The following is a 19,023-nucleotide window of genomic DNA, read 5'->3' as shown; positions in this document are numbered from 1 at the left end:
TTCCTCATCTGTATACCTTTTCTTTTCTTGTCTTGTCTTATTTGATTAAAAGGACTTCCAGTAGATATTTTAAAGGAGTGATGAGAAGGGACATTTTTGTCTTGTTTCTTATCTTAGTAGGGAAAGCTACCAGTTTCTAATCATTAAGTGTGATGTAGCTGTAGGTTTATAGATGCTCTTTATCAAGTTGAGGAAGTTCCCTTCTACTCCTAGTTTTCTGAGAGTTTTATCATGAATGGGTGTTGGATTTTGTCAAATGCTTTTTCTTCATTTATTGGTGTGATCACGTGATTTTTCTCCTTTAGCCTGTTGATATGTTCGGCTACATTAATTGATTTCAAATGTTGAACCAGTCTTCCATACCTGGAAAAACTCCCACTTGTTTGTGGTGTATAATTCTTTTCATGCATTTTTGGATTTGATTTTCTAATATTTGGTTGGGGAATTTTTCATCTATGTTCATGATATATATTGGTCTGTAATTTTCTTTTCTTGTAATGGCTTTGTCTGGTTTTGGTATTAGAGTGATGCTGGCCACATAGAATGCATTGGAAATATTCTCTCTGCTTCCATCTTCTGAAAGGGAGTACAGAGAATTTGTAGAACTTCTTCCTTAAGTGTTGTTAGAACTCACTAATGAATCCATCTGAGCCTAGTGTTTTCTGTTTGGGAAGGTTATTCATTATTCATCCAATTTCTTTAATAGATATAGGCCTATTCAGATTGTCTATTTCTGTCTGTGTGAGTTTTGATAGATTGTGTTTTTCTAGGAATTGCTCCATTTCATCTAGGTTATCAAATGTGTGCATAGAATTGTTCATAGTATTCCTTTACTATCCTTTTAATATCTATGTATATATAGTTATGCATAACTATATGCTTTATGTATATACATAAGTAATAACATATAGTATGAATATATAAATATATAAATATATGTATGGTTATGTCTCCTCTTTTATTTCTGATATTAGTAATTTGTGTCTTCTCTCTTTTTTTCTTTATGAGCTTGACTAGAAGCTTATCAATTTTAGTGGCCTTTCAAAGAACCGCTTTTTTGGTTTCATTGATTTTCTCTGTTGATTTCCTGTTTTCAATTTCATTGATTTCTGCTCTAATTTTTATTATTTCTTTTCTCTATTTACTTTGGGTTTAATATGCTCTTCTCTATGTAGTTTCATAAGGTGGAAGCTTACATTATTGATTCCATATATTCTTTGTGTTTTAATATATGCATTTAATAACATCAATTCCCCTCTAAGTACTGCTTTTGCTGCTTCTCACAAATATTAAGTTGTATTTTTACTTAGTTCAAAATATTTTAAACTTTCTCTTGAGATTTCTTCTTTGATCCATATGTTATTTAGAAGTGTGCTCTTTAGTCTGCACATATTTTGGAATTTTCTGGTTATATTTTTGTTAATGGTTTCTTGCTTAAGTCCATTGTGGTCTGAGTGCAGACATTGTATGATTTCTATTCTTTTAAATTTGTTAAGGTGTGTTTTATGGCCCAGAATGCAGTCTACATTGGTGAATGTTAATGTTACATGAGAGCTTGAGAAAAATATATTCTCCTGTGGTTGAATTAAGTAGTCTTACATCAATGGATAGATCATGCTGACAGAAAGTCAACAAGGAAACAGCACCCTTAAATGAAACACTAGACCAGATTGGCTTACTAGATATATATATAGAATATTCCATCCAAAAACAGCAGAATATACATTCTTCTCAACTGCACATGGAACATTCTCAAAGATAGATGAAATGTTGGGAAACAAGGCAAGCCTCAGTAAATTTAAGAAGATTGAAATCATATCAAGCATCTTTTTTGACCATAGTACTGTGAAACTAGAAATAAACTCAAAGGAAAAAGCTGGGAAAGTCATATATATGGAGAGTAAACAACAAGCTAATGAATAACTATCAGATCAATGAAGAAATCAGAGGAGAAAACGAAAAATACTTGGAGTCAAATGAAAATGAAAATACAACATACTAAAACCTATGGGATGCAGCAAAAGTGATACTAAGAGGGAAATTTATAGCAATACAGGCCTACCTCAACAAAGAAGAAAAATCTCAAATAAACAAGCTTACACTATACCTAAAAGAACTAGAAAAAGAAGAACAAACAAAGCCAAAAGTTAGTAAAAGGAAGGAAATAATAAAAATCAGGACAGAAATAAAAGATATAGAGACTAAGAAAACAATAGAAAAGATCAATGAAACTAAGAGCTGTTTCTTTGAGAAGATATATGAAATTAACAAACACCTAGACAGACTCACTAAGAAAAAAGAGAGAAGATTCAAATAAATAAAATCAGAAATGAAAGGGGAGAAATTACAGTGGATACCACAGAAACATAAAGGATTATAAGAGAATATTATGAAAAGCTATACGCCAAGAAACTTGATAACCTAGAAGACATGGATAAATTCTTAGAATCATAGAACCTCCCAAAACTGAATCGAGAAAAAGTAGAGAATTTGAATAGATCAATCACAAGCAAAGAGATTGAAACAGTAATCACAAATCTCCCAAAAAACAACAGTCCAGGACAAGACGGCTTCTCTGCTGTATTCTATCAAATATTCAAACAAGGTTTGATTCCTATCCTTCTAAATTATTCTGAAAAATTGAAGAGGACAGGATGCTTCCTGAGTCATTTTATCAGGCCAACATTACCTTGATACCAAAATCAGACAAGAACAACACAAAAAAGGAAAATTATAAGTCAACATCAATGACACATATAGATGCAAAAATCCTCAACAAAATATCACCAAATTGAATACAACAGTACATTAAAAGGATCATACACCGTGACCAAGTGGGATTTATTCCAGAGGTACAGGGATGGTTCCACATCTACAAGTCAATCAATGTGATACACCACATTAACAAAATGAAGAATAAAAATCACATGATCGTCTCAATAGATACAGAGAAAACATTTGACAAAATCCAACATCCACATGTGATAAAAACTCTTGGTAAAATGGCTATAGAAGGAAAGCACCTCAATATAACAAAGGCCATATATGACAAACACACAGTCAACATCATACTTAACTGTGAAAAACTGAAAGCCATTCCTCTGAGAACGGAAACAAGACAAGGGTGCCCATTCTCATCACTCTTCTTCAACATAGTGCTGGAAGATTTAGCCAGCACAATTAGGCAAGAGAAAGAAATAAAAGGGATCCAAATTGGAAAGGAAGAAGTAAAACTCTCACTGTTTGTGGATGACATAGTTCTATATATAGAAAACCCTAAAGAGTCCACCAGGAAACTTATTAGAAACAATCAACAGCTATAGACAAGCTGCAGGGTTCAAAATAAACATACAAAAATAAGCTGCATTTCTCTACACTAATAACAAACCAGCAGAAAGAGAAGTCAAGAATACAATCCCATTCACAATTGCAACAAAAAGAATAAAATACCTAGGAATAAAATTAACCAAGGAGGTAGAAGACCTACACACTGAAAACTGTAAGATATTGTTAAAAGAAATTGAAAGATAAAGAAATGGAAAGATATTCCATGCTCACAGATTGGAAGAATAAACATAGTTAAAATGTCCGTAGTACCTAAAGCAATCTATAGATTCTATGCAATCCAAGTCAGACTCCCAATGAGATTCTTCATGGAAATAGAACAAAGAATCCTAAAATTTATACTGAATAACAAAAACCCCCAAGTAGCCAAAGTGAACCTGAGAAGAAAGGACAAAGCCAGAGGTATCATACGCTCTAACTTCAAAGTGTACTACAAAGCTGTAGTAATCAAAACAGCATGGTACTGGCACAAAAACTGACACATTGATCAATGGAACAGAATTGACAGCCCAGAGATGAAACCTAACATCTATGGACAGCTAATCTTCAACAAAGGAACCAAGAACATACAATGGAGAAAATAAAGTCTCTTCAATAAATGGTGTTGGGGAAACCAGACAGCCACATGCAAAAGAATGAAAGTAGACTACTACCTTACACCATACACAAAAACTAACTCAAAACGCATTAAAGACTTGCATGTAAGACACAAAACTGTAAAACTCCTAGAAGAAAGTATATGCAGTGTGCTCTTGACAGTGATCTTAGTGGTATCTTTTTGAATACTATGTCTACTCAGGCAAGAGAAACAAAGGAAAAATTTTAAAAATGGGACTACATCAGACTAAAAAGCTTCTGGAAAGCAAAGAAAACCATCAACAAAATGAAAAGACAAACTATCAACTGGGAGAAAGTATTTGCAAATCATATATCTGACAAGGGGTTAATTTCTAAAATATATAAAGAACTCCTACAACTCAACAACAAAAAAACAAATAAACCCAATCAAAAAATGGGCAAAGGATCTGAATAGACATGTTTTCCAAAGACTATATACCGATGGCCAACAAGCACATAAAAAGAAGTTCAACATCACTAATTGTTAGGGAAATGAAAATCAAAACTATACATTACCTCACATCTGTCAGAATGGCTATAATCAATAAGACAAGAAATAACAGTTTTGGAGAGGATGTGGAGAGAAGGGAATCCTCAAGCTCTGTTGGTGGGAATGCAAACTGGTGCAGCCACTATGGAAAACAGTATGCAGATTTCTCAAAAAATTAATACTACATGATCCAGGTATCCCGCTACTGGGTATTTATCCAAAGAACATGAAATCAACAATTAAGAGGATTTATGCATCCCTATGTTCATCACAGTATTATTCACAATAGCCAACACGTGGAAGTAATGCTTGTCCGTCAAAGGATGAATGGAGGAAGAAGATATGGTACATATATATGCAATGGAACACTACTCAGCCATAAAAAAGACAAAATTGTGCCATTTGCGACAATATGGTAGGACCTTGAGGGTATTATGCTAAGCAAAATGTCAGACAGAGAAAGACAAACACTGTGTGATTTCACTCATATGTGCAAGATAAACAAACACATGGATAAGGAGAACAGATTAATAGTTACCAGAGAGGAAGGGAGTGAGGGGGAGGATGAAAGGGATAAAGGGGCACATACGCATGGTGATGCATGAAAACCACACTATTGGTGAACACAATGCAGTCTGTGTAGAAATTGAAACATGATGATGTACACCTGAAATTCACACAACTTTATGAGCCGGTATGACCTCAACAACAAGAAAAAATAAAAACAAAACAAAACAAATTTTGTTTGTCTGAGAAAGTTTTTACTTCTCATTCATTTTTTAAGATAATTTCACAGGGTACAGAATTCTCAGCTGGTGGATTTTTGCTCAACAGGCTAAACATGTCACTCCATTCTCTTCTTGCTTGCTTGGTTTCTGAGAAGAAGTCAGACAATTCTTATTTTTGCTCCTCTATAGGTAAGGTGTTTTTTTCCTCTGGCTTCTTGCAGGATTTTTTCATCTTTGGTTTTCTGCAGTTTGAGTATGATATGTCTTCGCACAGTTTTGTGGGGCTTTTTGGGCATTTATCCTGCTTGATGTTTTCTCAGCTTCCCGGATCTGTGGTTTGGTGTCTGACACTAATTTGGGGAAAATTCTCCGTCATTATTGGTTCAAGTCTTTCTTCTGTTTCTTTCTTTCTTGTCTCTCTGCTATTCCCATTACACATAAGTGAGTCACACCTTTCTTGTCCCGCAGTTGGGATAGTCTGTTCTTTTTCTTTTTGTTTTTTAAGTCTTTCTTCTCTGATATTTAGTTTTGGAAGTTTCTATTGCTATATCCTCAATCTCAGCGCTTCCTTCCTCGCCAAGTCCAAACTACGAATGAGCCCATCAAAGGCGTTCTTCACTCCTCTTGCAGTGTTTTAGATCTCTAGCATTTATTTTTGATTCTTTCTTAGAATTTCTCTCTACTTATGTTACCCTTCTGTTCTTGCGTGTTGCCTACTTTGTCCATTGAAGGCCTTAGCATAGTATCATAGTTTTTAATATTCTAGATCTTATAATTCCCACATTCCTACCGGATCTGACTCTGGTTTAGATGCCTGTTCAATTTCTCCAACTGTGTTTCTGCCTTTTAGTATACTTTTAAATTTTTTATTGAAAGGTGAATATGTTCTAGTGCGGGAAAGGAATTGTGGTAAATAGACCACACTTAGCAGTGAGGAGGTGAGGTGGGGGAGGGGACGTGCTCTAGTCCTGTGATTAGTTTCAGTCCTTAGTGAGTTCTGTGCCTCTGAGCTGTGACCTTCACAAGTGCTTTTCCTCTTCTTAGGCGGAACAGGATGGCTAGAAAGGGCTGGAGTTGGGTGTTTCCTTTCTCCCAGGTTAGTTGGACTCGGTAAAACAGTTTCTCTTGAGGGCAGGCCCTGTTAAGAAGAACAGCATGCTCTGGTGTGTTTCACAACGGTTCCTTTTCCCCCTCCCTGGCTGGAAACGCACGGGGATCTTTCTGAGATATTCTCTGTGAGAACATGGGAGAGCTCTGGGAGGTAAAGCTCACAATATTTTGAGAGCCCCCTCTGGCTGGTCCCCTGGAGTTGTTAACTCTCGGACTTGTCCACACTGAGCCTCCAGCAGTCCATCAATCCCAGCTTAGGTTTTCCTGTCCTGGTCCTGCTGCCCGCGGGGACTCTGCTCCAGGAAGTCGTGATTCTCAGTGTCTGCTGCCTGGCTCTCCCACTTGGGGGGCAGCAGTTTTCCCTGTGACCTTGCTTTTCTGAAGGCTCTAAGAAAAGTTGATTTTTCAGTTTGTTCAGCTTTTGACTTTTCTTAAGATGGAGTCACAATTTCCACACCAGACCGGAAACCAGAAGCCAGCACTGCCTAATGTGAAGTTGAGAAAGCATGGCCCAGAGGGCTGGCTCGCCACGGCCCTGGGGGAGCAGCAGAGGAGCCTCTAGGAGGCAGGTCTTTGACTCAGGGCGCGCGGACTGCATGCTTTCTCTCAGCTGTTCCTCTGAGCTACCAGAGGGCAGAGTGCGGGAGTACATCTTTGGCAAGGGGGTTGTGATTCCATTTTGCACTGTGGTCGGTTGTTGGTGGGAAGCTAATTTGCTCTTTGGGTGCTTGCTTAGTGAGGCTGATGTGAGCACAAGAGGCAATGTTTACTGAGCGTCCACCACGTGCAGGAGACTGTGCTGGGAACTTTCAGGCACTCTTTCCTTCAACCTTCCCCAGGGGTCCATTTTAAAGATACGGAAGTAGGTTTAGAGGTTGAACAAGGTGCGTGTGGTCTTATAAAGGATGTTCTTTAAGTCTCTGACCCCCAAGGCCTCGTGCTTGGTGTTTGGGGTAAGGCTGGCAATGTAGCCTTGGTGGAAATGTACCAGGTAAGGAATGAAGCCCTCTGGCCCTGACCACAGCTTGTTTGAGGGATAGCGAGAAATATCTTCTGAATATGGCGGCTCTATTAGCGAATCTATTGTTGCATAACAAATTACTCCAAAGCTCAGTTGACTAAAAGAACAAACATCTATTATCTCTGTGGGTCAGGAATCCAGGTGTGGCTTTGCTGGGTGCCTCCGACTCAGGGTCTCTCATGAAGCTGCAGTCACACTTAGGCCAGGGCCGTGGACTCATCTGAAGGTGTGAAGATGCTGGTGTGGGCAAAGCTCACTCATTGGCTGTTGACGGGCTTGGCCCCTTGTTACACGGGCCCAGCAGCTGGCTTTCCCGGGGGAGCAATCTGTGAGAGAGGGAAAGAGAACACTCAAGATGGAAAGTGCAGTCTTTTTGCAACTTACTCTTGAAAGTCATACCCATCACTTTTGCCATATTCTGTTCATTAGAAGTCAGTCACTTGGTCCAGGCCACCTTCAAAAGGAGGCTCTTACACAGGGGTGAGAAGATCAAGAAGAGCCGTTTTGGAGGTTGCCAGCCACGAAGACCATATGTCTATTTGCTCAAGACAGTGACAGTCTACGTCTTTGCATATTTGTCCTGGTTAGGCTCCTCCTTTTCCTCTTTCACTTTATTTCCTTTCCCTCTAGTGTTTTCACAATTCAGTACAAAAGCCGTCAGTTGAGGTCCAGCTTAGTCTGGAAAAAATTTGATAGATACAAGATATTTATGAAGTCAAAATTACTCCTCTCATTATACATATTTATTACAAAGGAGGAAAAAAAAGTAACTTTACAGTGGAGAAGTCTGGCAGACAGTACCTCATTTAGGTGATTAAAGTTACACCAACAGGGATAGGAGAGGCTGAAATCACGTGTCACTGGATAGCATGTAATGAGAGGAACACAGCGTCACTTACGTGATATTCCCACCAAAGAGGTGTGCCTTGCATTTAATCATGACAGAACATTAGACTAATACAAATTGAGGAATATTCTATAGCCTGTTCTCTTCAAAACGTCAGAGTCGTGGCTGTTAAGGAGAGACCAAGGAATCTTCCAGATTGCAGGCAACTCAAAATACACGATAACTAAATGCAACATGTGATTCTGAACTGGATCCTGTTTCTGTAAAAGACACTGTTGGGAGAATTGGTGCAGCCTGACGGGAGGCTGAGGGCAGGATGGGGTATCAGCATTCATCTCCTGATTGTCATGGTCTCTTGTAGTTAGGTAGGAGAATGTCCCCACTTGTAGGAAAGACACATTACTGTATTCAGGAGTAATGAGCATCATATCAGCAACTTACTCTTAAACGGTTCTGGGGGAAAAAAGGAGTTCTTTGTACAGTATTTGTAACTTCTCATAAGTTTGAAATTGCTTCAAAATATAACGTTTAAGTGTCCCTGTTAGGATAGAAAATTATGATTACCCCCACTTATGGATATGAGTTCCTCTAAAAAGTCACTCTCCATACTTGTTACTGCCCCAAACACTAATTCATACTCATAGTCATGCCTTTTCCTCTGAGAAAAATCTTCTCCAAAGCAACACAGAGAACACAGCCCTAGGACAGAGCTTTGGAAAGTCAAATCTAATTAAACTCTCCTCAACAAAGAAATTGGAGGAGTAGAAATAAATCTCAGGTTTGGAACTTGAACGTATATCAAGGAAAAGATGAAAACAATTGCATTGCCCAGCAAATTCTTACGATATTGGTTCAGTCTAAAAGCAGAAGCCCTGATTCTTTGTGGGGCCTTTAACAAATTGAATTACCCTCATGTATTTCCTTATTTAGTCTAGAAAATGGAAACAAAAAAGCATTTGTTATGCTACCAAACCATCTGCCAACTATCACAGCAAAACCTTTTATCGACATAGGTTGTCAAGATTGTGGGACAAACGTAGATGGTGTACAGCCACCAAGGATTCATGGGGCCGTGCACAAAGGAAGAGGGCAAGCGATGGAAAGAATCGTGACTGCTGGATAAAGATTCTCTAGAGCAGCAGAAATACTGAAACCCAGGCACATGGAGACAGACCAAAGAACGGGAGGAATCGAGAAGAATAAATAAAAGTTTGTGCTTCTGTGAAACCGCTATAAAAACTATCCAACACTTGTATAAATGTGACGTGTTGGGAAAATAATTATAAAGACCATAAAAGATATAAACACCTTTTGTCATTTGGGGGCGGGAGGGGAAGTTATGACTGCTGGAGTCTCCTGGGTTGAAGGCATCTCAATGCTTCAGAGAGAGTGGCAGAGGCCACGCCTCCCCTCCCCCACATCCTGCAGGGCTTCTGGCTCCTCTTACCTCGTTGGACACACTCCCTTCCCACTGACCTTTGCATGTCAGAATAGACCATTTGTAATTTACGCAAATGAGAAACATGAAGGTCAGATGCAACATTCACCAATTTCATCTAATCAAAGGCATACCCTCCCCAAATCTAAAATATTTAACAGTCTGCAGCCTATGCTCTGTTGACTCTGGAAACTACACCAAACACAATTTTAAGACATGAGATATTTCTTTTCTATCTAGGATCATTCTTTGATCTCTTCATATTTTCCCCTGAAGCGGTTGGACTTAAGCTCTGTAATTTTGGCTGGGATAATTCTCATCTCAAGCAATTTTTTTTCCTTTTTTAATACGTTTCTTGATATATTTTTCAAGGAACTTACCCATATCCTCTAAGTTGTGAAATTCATTGGCATAACATTGACCATAATATTGCCTGATGATCCTTTTGATGACTGCAGGATCTATAGTGTGGCTCCCTCTTTCATTCCTGGTGTTGGAAACCAGAGCTGCCTCCTTTTTCCCCGATCAGTCCACTGAAGGATTTGCCCTGTACCTTTCAAATCAATGCTTAACTCAGACCGTCTCTGACCTTTTCGCTTGTCCTGAAACGCAAGTCAGCAGCTGGTCAGCAGCTGGTAAACTTACAGGATGGGTGAGGTCACGGTCAGATGAGGGGGTAAAGGTGCAGGTGAGGTCAGAGGCAGGGTCTGTGGAGGGTGGGGAGGCTGATAAGAAGGGAGTTTTGTGACTCAGAAGCTGGGTGGGTGCAGAATACAAGTGCAAAATAGCACAGCTACACACCCTTCCGCAGTTATTACAGGCAAACTTCCTGGTAATGTATTGTTGAAGGACCATTTCCCAGTACTTTCTGCAGAGGTCTGTCGTGCTCCACAGCTGTATGTTAAACTCACAGGAACCTCGGGGATGTTGAACTGCATATAGAGTGTCTGGTTCCCCCTGTAAAATGGGAAGGAAGAAACACAGGACTTAAGACTCCAGAGAGGGTCAAAGGGCTCCATTTTCAAATCTCTCTTTATGTGAACCAGTTACCTCTGAGAAGTTTGAATTATGGGAGAGTCTTCATTTCCAATTTCCCACAATGGTGTGAATTATTAATTATTTAATAATAAAAGTGCATATTTTATTACTATATATGCTGCAGTTGGGAAAACTCAAAAGTGCGCTAAACAGCAAAGAAAAAGTCTGATCAAACGAGTCATCAAGAATAAAAATTTAAGGCCAAGCTGAAGACCAGTAAAAAGCAAACTATGAAAGCCTCAAGTTCTTGTGGAAGGTGTCAAGCGCCTGCCTCGGCTTCAGGTCAGACCCAGCACAGAACCCTGTCTGTGCTCTCAAGCACCAGGGGCAGTTTGAAAACAGTCCTTCTGTTCAACAACCACCTGCTCACATGGGCTGTGCAGTGAACCTGGAGCCATTAGCCGACCCTCCACAGAGACACACAGTGGCACAGAGACAGTCAGATTAGCCTTCAGCAGAGTCCTGAGTAGATGAAAGAGCCAAGCGGAAAGTTTGCCTAATGTGAGTCTCAAGCTCCCTCAGGTTAGCAATGTGGGTATGGAGGATGGACCACCCCCTCTCCTCCTGTGTTCTTGATTTGACCACTTGCTTTTCAGGAATCATTTGCTCCTGGTTTTAAAACGGGAGCCTGGTCTGTCTCATAATCTGTAAGACAAGATCTTCAAAGTGACAAACAACCCTGAAAGAGACTTTTATTCAGATGAGATAATTAACACTCATCAAGGATACAGTAAACCATCACTTGGAAATCCCACTGAGTGCAGGAGTTCCTATTCCTTGCAAGGCCCTGGACCCCTTTGTGAACTAAGGGTGGCATGGACCCTTGCTCCATAAGCAGGCACATCCAGGCATACAAAATGTGATCTCAGCTGGCTCACCAATCCACCAAACCCAAGTGTGGGTCCTGCTCAGAACATCTGCTCTAAGGGGTTCACTTCTGGGCAGTGCTCCCCAATGGGGATTCTGAGGAGGATTGGATGGATGCTCCAAGGTTCTCCCTCACTACCCGCTCTGTGCTCACCTGTGTTCAGGGGTGAAGCCATTTGTCTTAATACGTTTTCTCTAGGTCTTCGCAGAGCCTGCCATATGTTAATATTCATGGAGAATCTTCTCTTGGTTATTTCCCAAACATCTTTCCTCCAGTCAAGGAAGTGTGGTCTATGGTCACACCTCCCATGAGGGCCTGCAGCTTCCTGACTCATAGCAGACGCCATGCAAATGTCTTCAGCTGGAAAAAGCATAGCGCAGAGATGGTGGGGGGAGTGGGAAGCTACAGGGCTAGCGAGCTAACAATATCCGCCACCTCCTGTTCAAGGACACGGGAAGCAGGGTGGAGACAGCGAAGAGCTGAGGGGAATGTGTAACCATCTCAGGGAGGTCCCTCCCAGGAGACTTCGCTCCGGGAGCCCCGGGAAGAGTTGCTTACCGCCAGCCTCGGGAGCACGCTGCCGTGGGAGGTGGCATCCTCTGCTTCCTCCTCATCCTGTGGGGTCAGGTGTGCTGGATGGGCAGGCAGGCTGGGGGCAGGGTGAGGTGCAAGGTTTCACATACTCACCTCACACCTCACAGCACGAGGAGGCAAAGTCAGACTTTGATAAAATTTAATAAAAATCTAATTTCATTTAAAGGTTTTTATTTTTTCCTTCTGGCCTTCCCCAAGGACATATTTTTCTTTAAATAACGCTTTTGTTTTTAAATGTAATACTTTATTTTTTAGGAAGATTGGCCCTGAGCTAACATCTGCCATCAGTCCTCCTCTTTTTGCTCAGGAAGACTGGCCTGAGCTAACATACGTGCCTATCTTCCTGTATTTTGTATGTGGGACGCCTGCCACAGCATGGCTTGATAAGCAGTGCGTAGGTCCACACTCGGGATCCAAACCGGCAAACCCTGGGCCGCTGAAGAAGAATGTGCAAACTTTACCGCTGTGCCACCGGGCTGGGCCCTAAAGAAGCTTTTTTATTGTGGAACTTTTCCTACAAACTCAAAAATGAAGAGAATAGTACGATGACCCCTGTACCCATGGTCAGCGTGGCCCGGACCTGAGCCCTATACCACCCACACCCCTCCTTCTAGACCCTCCTGGGTTATCCTGAAGCAAAGCCTAAATATCATACCGTTTCAGCCTTCAGCATGAATTCTAACAGACATCGGCGTAAAAAGTATGTCTTGTGATACTATTAGCATATGTGAAACATAATTTCTTAATTTCTTATATAGTATCAGCCAGTGTTGCCATTTCCTAATTATGTCACGAATGCCTCTTTTCAAATACTTTGTTCAAAACAGGATCCAAACAAGTTCTGTATATTTCATTCAACTGATATGTCTCCTCTCTCTCTCTCTCTCTCCCTCTTTTTTTTTTTAACTGAGGCTTAAAATACATGCAGTCAAGCACACTGGTTTTAATTGCGTGACTTAGTGAACTAATTGTGTGCACATCTAGACCCACAGTCCAGGTCAGGTTGTGGGGCATCGCGGCTCCCCACTGCCTCCTGCCTCTGCCGTCAGCCTAGGAGGAATCTCTCGTCTGGTTTCTCGCAACACAAGTTTGTCTGCCTGTTCTTGAACTTCATATAAACAGAATCATGCACACAGTATGTGCTCGTTTGTGTCTGGCATCTTTTACTCAGTCTCCTGTCTGTGAGATTCACCCACGTTGTTGTTCTTTTTGTTTTTTTTGGTTTGTGTGCGTGTGCTCTTCCATTGGTAAATGCTAAAACTTATTTTGCCATCTCTGTTTATTCGGGTCGTTTCTACACTTTGGTGTGATGCTGTGATGAATATCCCCGTGTGCATTTTTTGGTGAGAGGAGCACTCTTCCGTCCCCCACGTCTGGAGAGTAGGGTAGGTGTAGTTTAACCTCTGGAAATATTCCCAAAGAATTTTCCAAACTGTATAAATTCCGGCTGTCCCACATCCTTATAAACACTTGATATTTATTTATTTTTAACCCATTTTGATGTGTAGTCATATCTCACTATGACTTTAATTTATATTTTCCTGGTGACTAATGATATTAAGCATCATTATTGGCCTATTTTGATATCTTATATTGTGAAGTACCTATCCAGGTACTTTTGCCCACTTTTTAAAAGTTGGGTTGTTTGTTTTTGAAGTATTTTTATATGTACAACAGTTTTTTCTCCCAAAATATTATGAGAAGAACAATTTATCTACAGTGGACTAGAATGGAGTAGGTTGGGAGTAGACAGTTGGAGAGCGGGAGAACGGAGATTAAGCACAGTGAAAGTGCTAAAAATATGGGGCCTTTAGCAGATTCAGAAAGGATGGGATTAAGCAACGTGTCTCTTGCTTTTCAAAATCCATTCCTTGGGAAAAACGTGAACATAAAAATAAAACAAAATGACTCAGTGATTTACAAGTATGATGCAAAAACTGATGATTATTGAAAAGATCTTATACCAATGGATAATAATGAGTAGCAAATAAAAAGAGTAAAAATTTGGAGGAGAATGTCATGGCTTCTATGTAAAACTGTTTCTCGAAAAATACTACATATTATACTCTTTCTATGCCATACTAGGGCTCACACCAATACATGACATAAGATAGCCTTATTTTATCCATGGGCTTTAAAACATTTAGAGAAATCCTCACCATTCTCTTTAATGATGACCTTTTTTGTGAGTATAAATTGCAAGTGATCATTTCCTTATCATCTTATCAGCCTGACCCACCTACTTCCACACGTCCCCAAGTCCCCGATAATCTGTCCCTGCCTCCTTTGAAGCTGACAGCACGCTGAGGGCTGGTCCCATCGGGTGTGGAATTTCCTGCCCTGGGGGCCTTGCCTTTCCTGAAGAAAAAGTGAGACCATCCCAACGGGAAGGAAGAGGCGCTCAGAGCTAGCGGAGTTGCCCACTCCCAGGGACATCTGCAGGGGACCCAGCTCAGCAGGCCTCCCGGAGGACTTCTGATGGGCCAGTCCACCTTACGATCAGGCTGCAGCCATCCCAGGGCAGTGCCAGCCACAACCATCTCCCTCCCGGCAGCTGTGTTCAGGCCTAGCTGATTGGGAGGGCCCATTGGCAGCACAGGGCTGCCGGGGGGCGTGGCTGTAGAGCCTAAAAGGCCCCGCCCTGCAGGCCTGCTCCAGCTCTCTCTGTTGCCTGGGGCAGGCTCTCAGGAGCAGCTCCGAGAGTGTGGAGGGAAGAGAAACGAGTTAAGGAAGGAGACAGGGCTCAGGTCATGAAAGGGAAGTCTCCAGAACAGGGAGAGAGTCCACAGTGGTGTGTCACAAGCACCAATCCTTGGACCATTGGGGAAACGGCTTTGCCTGTGAGGTGAGAGCTGGGGTGCTGGGTACAGGGCTGTCTCGCCGAGATTTGCTGGAACAGAACACAGAGGTGCCGGGCAGAGCATTGACTCTGGGGTCCAGTGGACCCCTTCCTGGGCCACCCGACCCTGGGCAAGATGTCTAATCTCTCCGCAGCTCAGCTTCCGGGTGCCAACATGCTCGTAAGCTGAGTGGACGCAGGGTGATTGTCAGCAGCACATACATGAAGGGCTGACTCCGAGAAGGTGCTCAGGAAGAGGAGACTCTGCTGAGCTCTCAGTGGGTCAGGCAGCAGCTGGAGAAGGATCCCAGGAAGGATCCTGAGGAAGGGTGAACTCTCTTTTTCAGGGAAACCTCACTCCCCTCCCTGACTTCCCTCTGAAATACACAGGACGAGCTCCAGAGAGAGCGCTCGCCCATACCTCCTGGTGGTCACTTCCCAGATGCATCAGGGCACGAGGCCCAGGGTGCCCTGGGTTGATCTGGGCTGGGTGCCGGCCTGTTAAAATCACTGGGATGAAAGGAACACTGTCTGCGACTTCACGTCAACAAAGGCAAATGGATAGATAATTCTGGCTAAAACTGATGAGTTATTTTATCTTTTTTCAATTGTTTTTTAAAATATCCGGTCGCTTAATTCATTAGGCTGTCCAACTGGCATGGTTGATTTGGTAATCTTTCCAAAATGTTGTTCCTTTAGAGTTCTACTCATGGACTTAACTTCACCTTATTCTTCTCCTACTCCAAGGAATATGTAAGTGAGAAACAACGTTCAGAACCTTCCCTGCTCACCTGAATGCATTCAGTGACCGCTCGTTCAGTTCGTCACCCATCGTTCTTTCATCTCACAATCCTCATTGGGCAGTCCCCCGGCCAGGTGGTGTGCTTGTCACGGTGGACTCAGGACATGCAGGTCTCTGAAGGTAAGGAGCCTATGGTCTTGTGAGGGGAATATCGCCAAACAGGTCATCACACAGGATGACGGGTGCTTCAGGGGGTCCTTGTGACACTTAGAGTGAAACACTGGAAACACTCCAGGCTTAGCAGTAGAGAAGAGCTGAATCAGCTGTGGGGTCACCATGCCATGCACTACGAGGAAGCAGTTAAAATGAGAGGGGAGGATGTAAATACGGTGACAGAGAAGGACCCCCGAGACATGTGGCATAATATACCCTTCAGGAAGAACATATATATGCTTTCTCTGTGTATGTGGGCATCGTGTAAAAATATTTTACCTTGTATACTGTATATATTGTTCTGAAACAATTTTTATGTAGCCATAGATACAGGTAAGGCACAGGTACAGATAGAGGTGCAAGTCGAGGTAAAGGAAACACAGAAAAATCTAAATACTTACGCTAGGTTAGGGCCAGAAGGTTGAGATTCAGATTGTTTTCAAAGGGGAATTTAGCTTTGTCAAATGTTTAGGTGTTTACAGGGAGAATGTATGAATCTATTATTTGTATAACAAAATTGTAACTAGATATTTCCATTTTGCGAAAATAAAATGGAGAATTAAAGATATAGTCTAAGAAACTCATGTGACAAACGGAATAAGAGAACTGTACAAATTTTGAAGGAGATTTTGTGTGATTTCTTTGTTGGTGTGTAATTTCCCATTCAATCATTCAAGGTTATCAACCTTACTTCTGCAATTATTTGAAGTTGCTTACAAAATTCTCAGTATATAGGTCCTTATAATTCATCAAAATAAACTATATTAAAACTATGTGTATGTTGTACGTGTGTGAGTGTATTTGTGTCTGTGTATAATATATGGCAGATGTCATGCGGCACTGACTCAGTCCTGAGTTTGAGCTTCCTGGTAGTTAAAAGACAATCTTCTATACTGATATTACCACAAAGACACAAGCAATCTCCTCTGAAGAGTAACCTTTTTCTTGAAACTGAATGCAAAGAGGAGTTCATTTAAGGGACCCTGATATCAACCACATTGGGGTAGAAGCATGGGCATTATCTTCCTATGGTTTTTCAAGACTCATTAATATTACTCAAATGGATGCTTCATTTAGGCTGATGGCTCTCAACCCCATAAGATGCAATATTTTCTGTTTATAACAAATATTTTGTAACTCCTTTTGCACTATCAGGGAAAGAAATTAATGGATAATATAGCCTGCTGAACTTCATAACCGCTCCAATCGTAATATTAGGGAGAGGTAAAAAGACTGTAACGTGTAATAACAGATGAGTTCAATACATAGGTGCTGCAACATGAATCCAGGAGAAAACAAAAGAAACAGCCCGGGCCTAAGCATGTGGACTCATCCGACCGCAGAGATGCCAGCAGTTCTGTCAGCTTCCTGAACCCGTGGATGGTGTCGCTGTTTGTGTTCTGCTTTTTCCAAATCATTGGAAAACGCCTGGTCGAGTTCTGAAAGAAAACCATGTCAGCTCCTCTCCATTTGCACAAAACTGGATATCCTGGAAATTATAATGCATATTAAAACTGTGGCAGATACCTTGTTTTTCTTTGTAAGTCAGATTTAGATTCTTGGATAAAATAGTTATAAACAAGTTTCTCACCTACAGAAATACCCAGAGGGATATCTCCAAGTAGTGTGGGACCTGGCGCGGATTGTTACTGATATGGGATCTTCTTGCACATTGAAAACCATTAGACATCCATGGGATCTTCTCACTAAAGCCAGAACTATCCCCACTGTTACAACCAAAAACACTTCCAGAAATTTCCAAGGCCCCCTTGGAGAAGGTCCCGTTCCTACTGAAAACACTAAGCGGGGCACGCAATAGCCCTGACTCATGGTCTTAGATTGAAGTCCTCCAAAAGCCAATGGGGTAAGGAGGAGTGTGCAGGGGCTTGTGTGTGGGGCATGACTCCAGGGGCAGGAGGGGTGCGACTGTGAGCCACAGCCTTGATTCTGCTGGGACCTCCCAAGAGGAGTACAGAAAGTCACCAGAACCTTTGACTGGAAGGAGAGGAGGCAGGAGCATTTACCCACCAACTGCTGGCCCCACTGGTCAAGGTGTTGCCTCGAGATGCTACGGGCTTCACACTTCTGGGCCCACTGGTGCATAAGATGAGGGTGCTCAGGCCTGGGGCACTGAGACACCGTCAGCGGGAAGGAAGTCCCAGCCCACACGGGACTGTGCCCTCTTGCAGCGGGACGGTGAGGGAATGTGGGTCAGGGCGCAGAGGCCTCTAATATACTCAGTGATAGCTCTTCCTGGGGTGCACACTGATTGTCTAAGGGGACCTCAGGCATTCTGTCCACCCAGCATGCGGCCACGGAGAGGAGGCTTTGGACAGGCCATCTAGTGGGACAAATGTGAAAATGTGGAGTGTTTCAGACCTGCATCCACGCAAAGCCAAGACTGCAGCCACTGGGATAAATACTGGTCACATCTTTGAAGGCACAAGGGTTGGTCTGTTTGACAAATTAACTTTCCAATTCCACCTTCCTGGCAAGCAAGCCTTCTTTTCCTGTCCCTGTGTCCATCCTCCATTCCTGAAGAGACATGTGTTTCCCAAATGGCTCCCAGGGGAACATGAGCACTTGTACCAGAACCTCACTACTGACCTGCTAGTTAATGCGGATGCAGCTTGTCTATGGTTCAAAGTCAAGGTGTGGCATCTCTTCTCTCAACTAAGTGTAATGGACTCAAAGATGCAGAAAACGGGGCAACTGTCTGCATTTACAGTAGAGAGAGTTTATGTAACTACAGCACCAGCCTTGAGCCCCAGTCCTCAGAGCAAGTTCCTGACACTCCCACCTTGAAGATGCTGAGATACTTAACATGGCCATGGGTGCCTGCATGCATCACCCGGCGGAAGGTGAAATGCACTCCCTGTGGTTTTGCTCCCCTCCAGGCATGCTCTGGGAAGACAAGAAAGGACTGGCTACACTGGGGCAAGCTGGGCTTTCTGGGTGGCAATCTCCTGGTTTGACCAGAGAGTGTGCTCAGCCGACAAGGAGTTGATGGTTGTCTATAGAGTGACACCACGTGTGTCCCTACAGCAGTGCTGTGCCACTCGTTTACCCCCAGACACCTTTGGAACCTCTCAGTTAAACGCAGCAAACTTCTTTTGGGCACTGTCTAAGCTC

The 19,023-nt window shown here is 42.2% G+C and overlaps 2 long non-coding RNA genes across 2 annotated transcripts; one reads left to right on the top strand and one right to left on the bottom strand.

Annotated features, from left to right (window-relative positions):
• Positions 1-5,419: 5,419 nt before the first annotated feature.
• On the bottom strand, positions 5,420-10,346 carry LOC138919995 (uncharacterized). The gene is made up of 2 exons (XR_011430580.1): positions 9,978-10,346; positions 5,420-7,990 (listed from the first exon to the last, which is right to left on the bottom strand). It is a non-coding gene; the product is annotated as an uncharacterized lncRNA (long non-coding RNA).
• A 4,169-nt stretch (positions 10,347-14,515) lies between these two features.
• Positions 14,516-17,417, top strand: LOC111769891 (uncharacterized). The gene is made up of 3 exons (XR_002802723.2): positions 14,516-14,942; positions 15,684-15,858; positions 17,161-17,417. It is a non-coding gene; the product is annotated as an uncharacterized lncRNA (long non-coding RNA).
• The last annotated feature ends 1,606 nt before the right edge of the window (positions 17,418-19,023 follow it).

Source organism: Equus caballus, chromosome 22 (assembly GCF_041296265.1).
Source record: "Equus caballus isolate H_3958 breed thoroughbred chromosome 22, TB-T2T, whole genome shotgun sequence".
Lineage (NCBI taxonomy): Eukaryota > Metazoa > Chordata > Mammalia > Perissodactyla > Equidae > Equus > Equus caballus.
The sequence above is the reverse complement of the archived record's forward strand: the minus strand, read 5'-3'. Positions and strand labels throughout refer to the sequence as shown.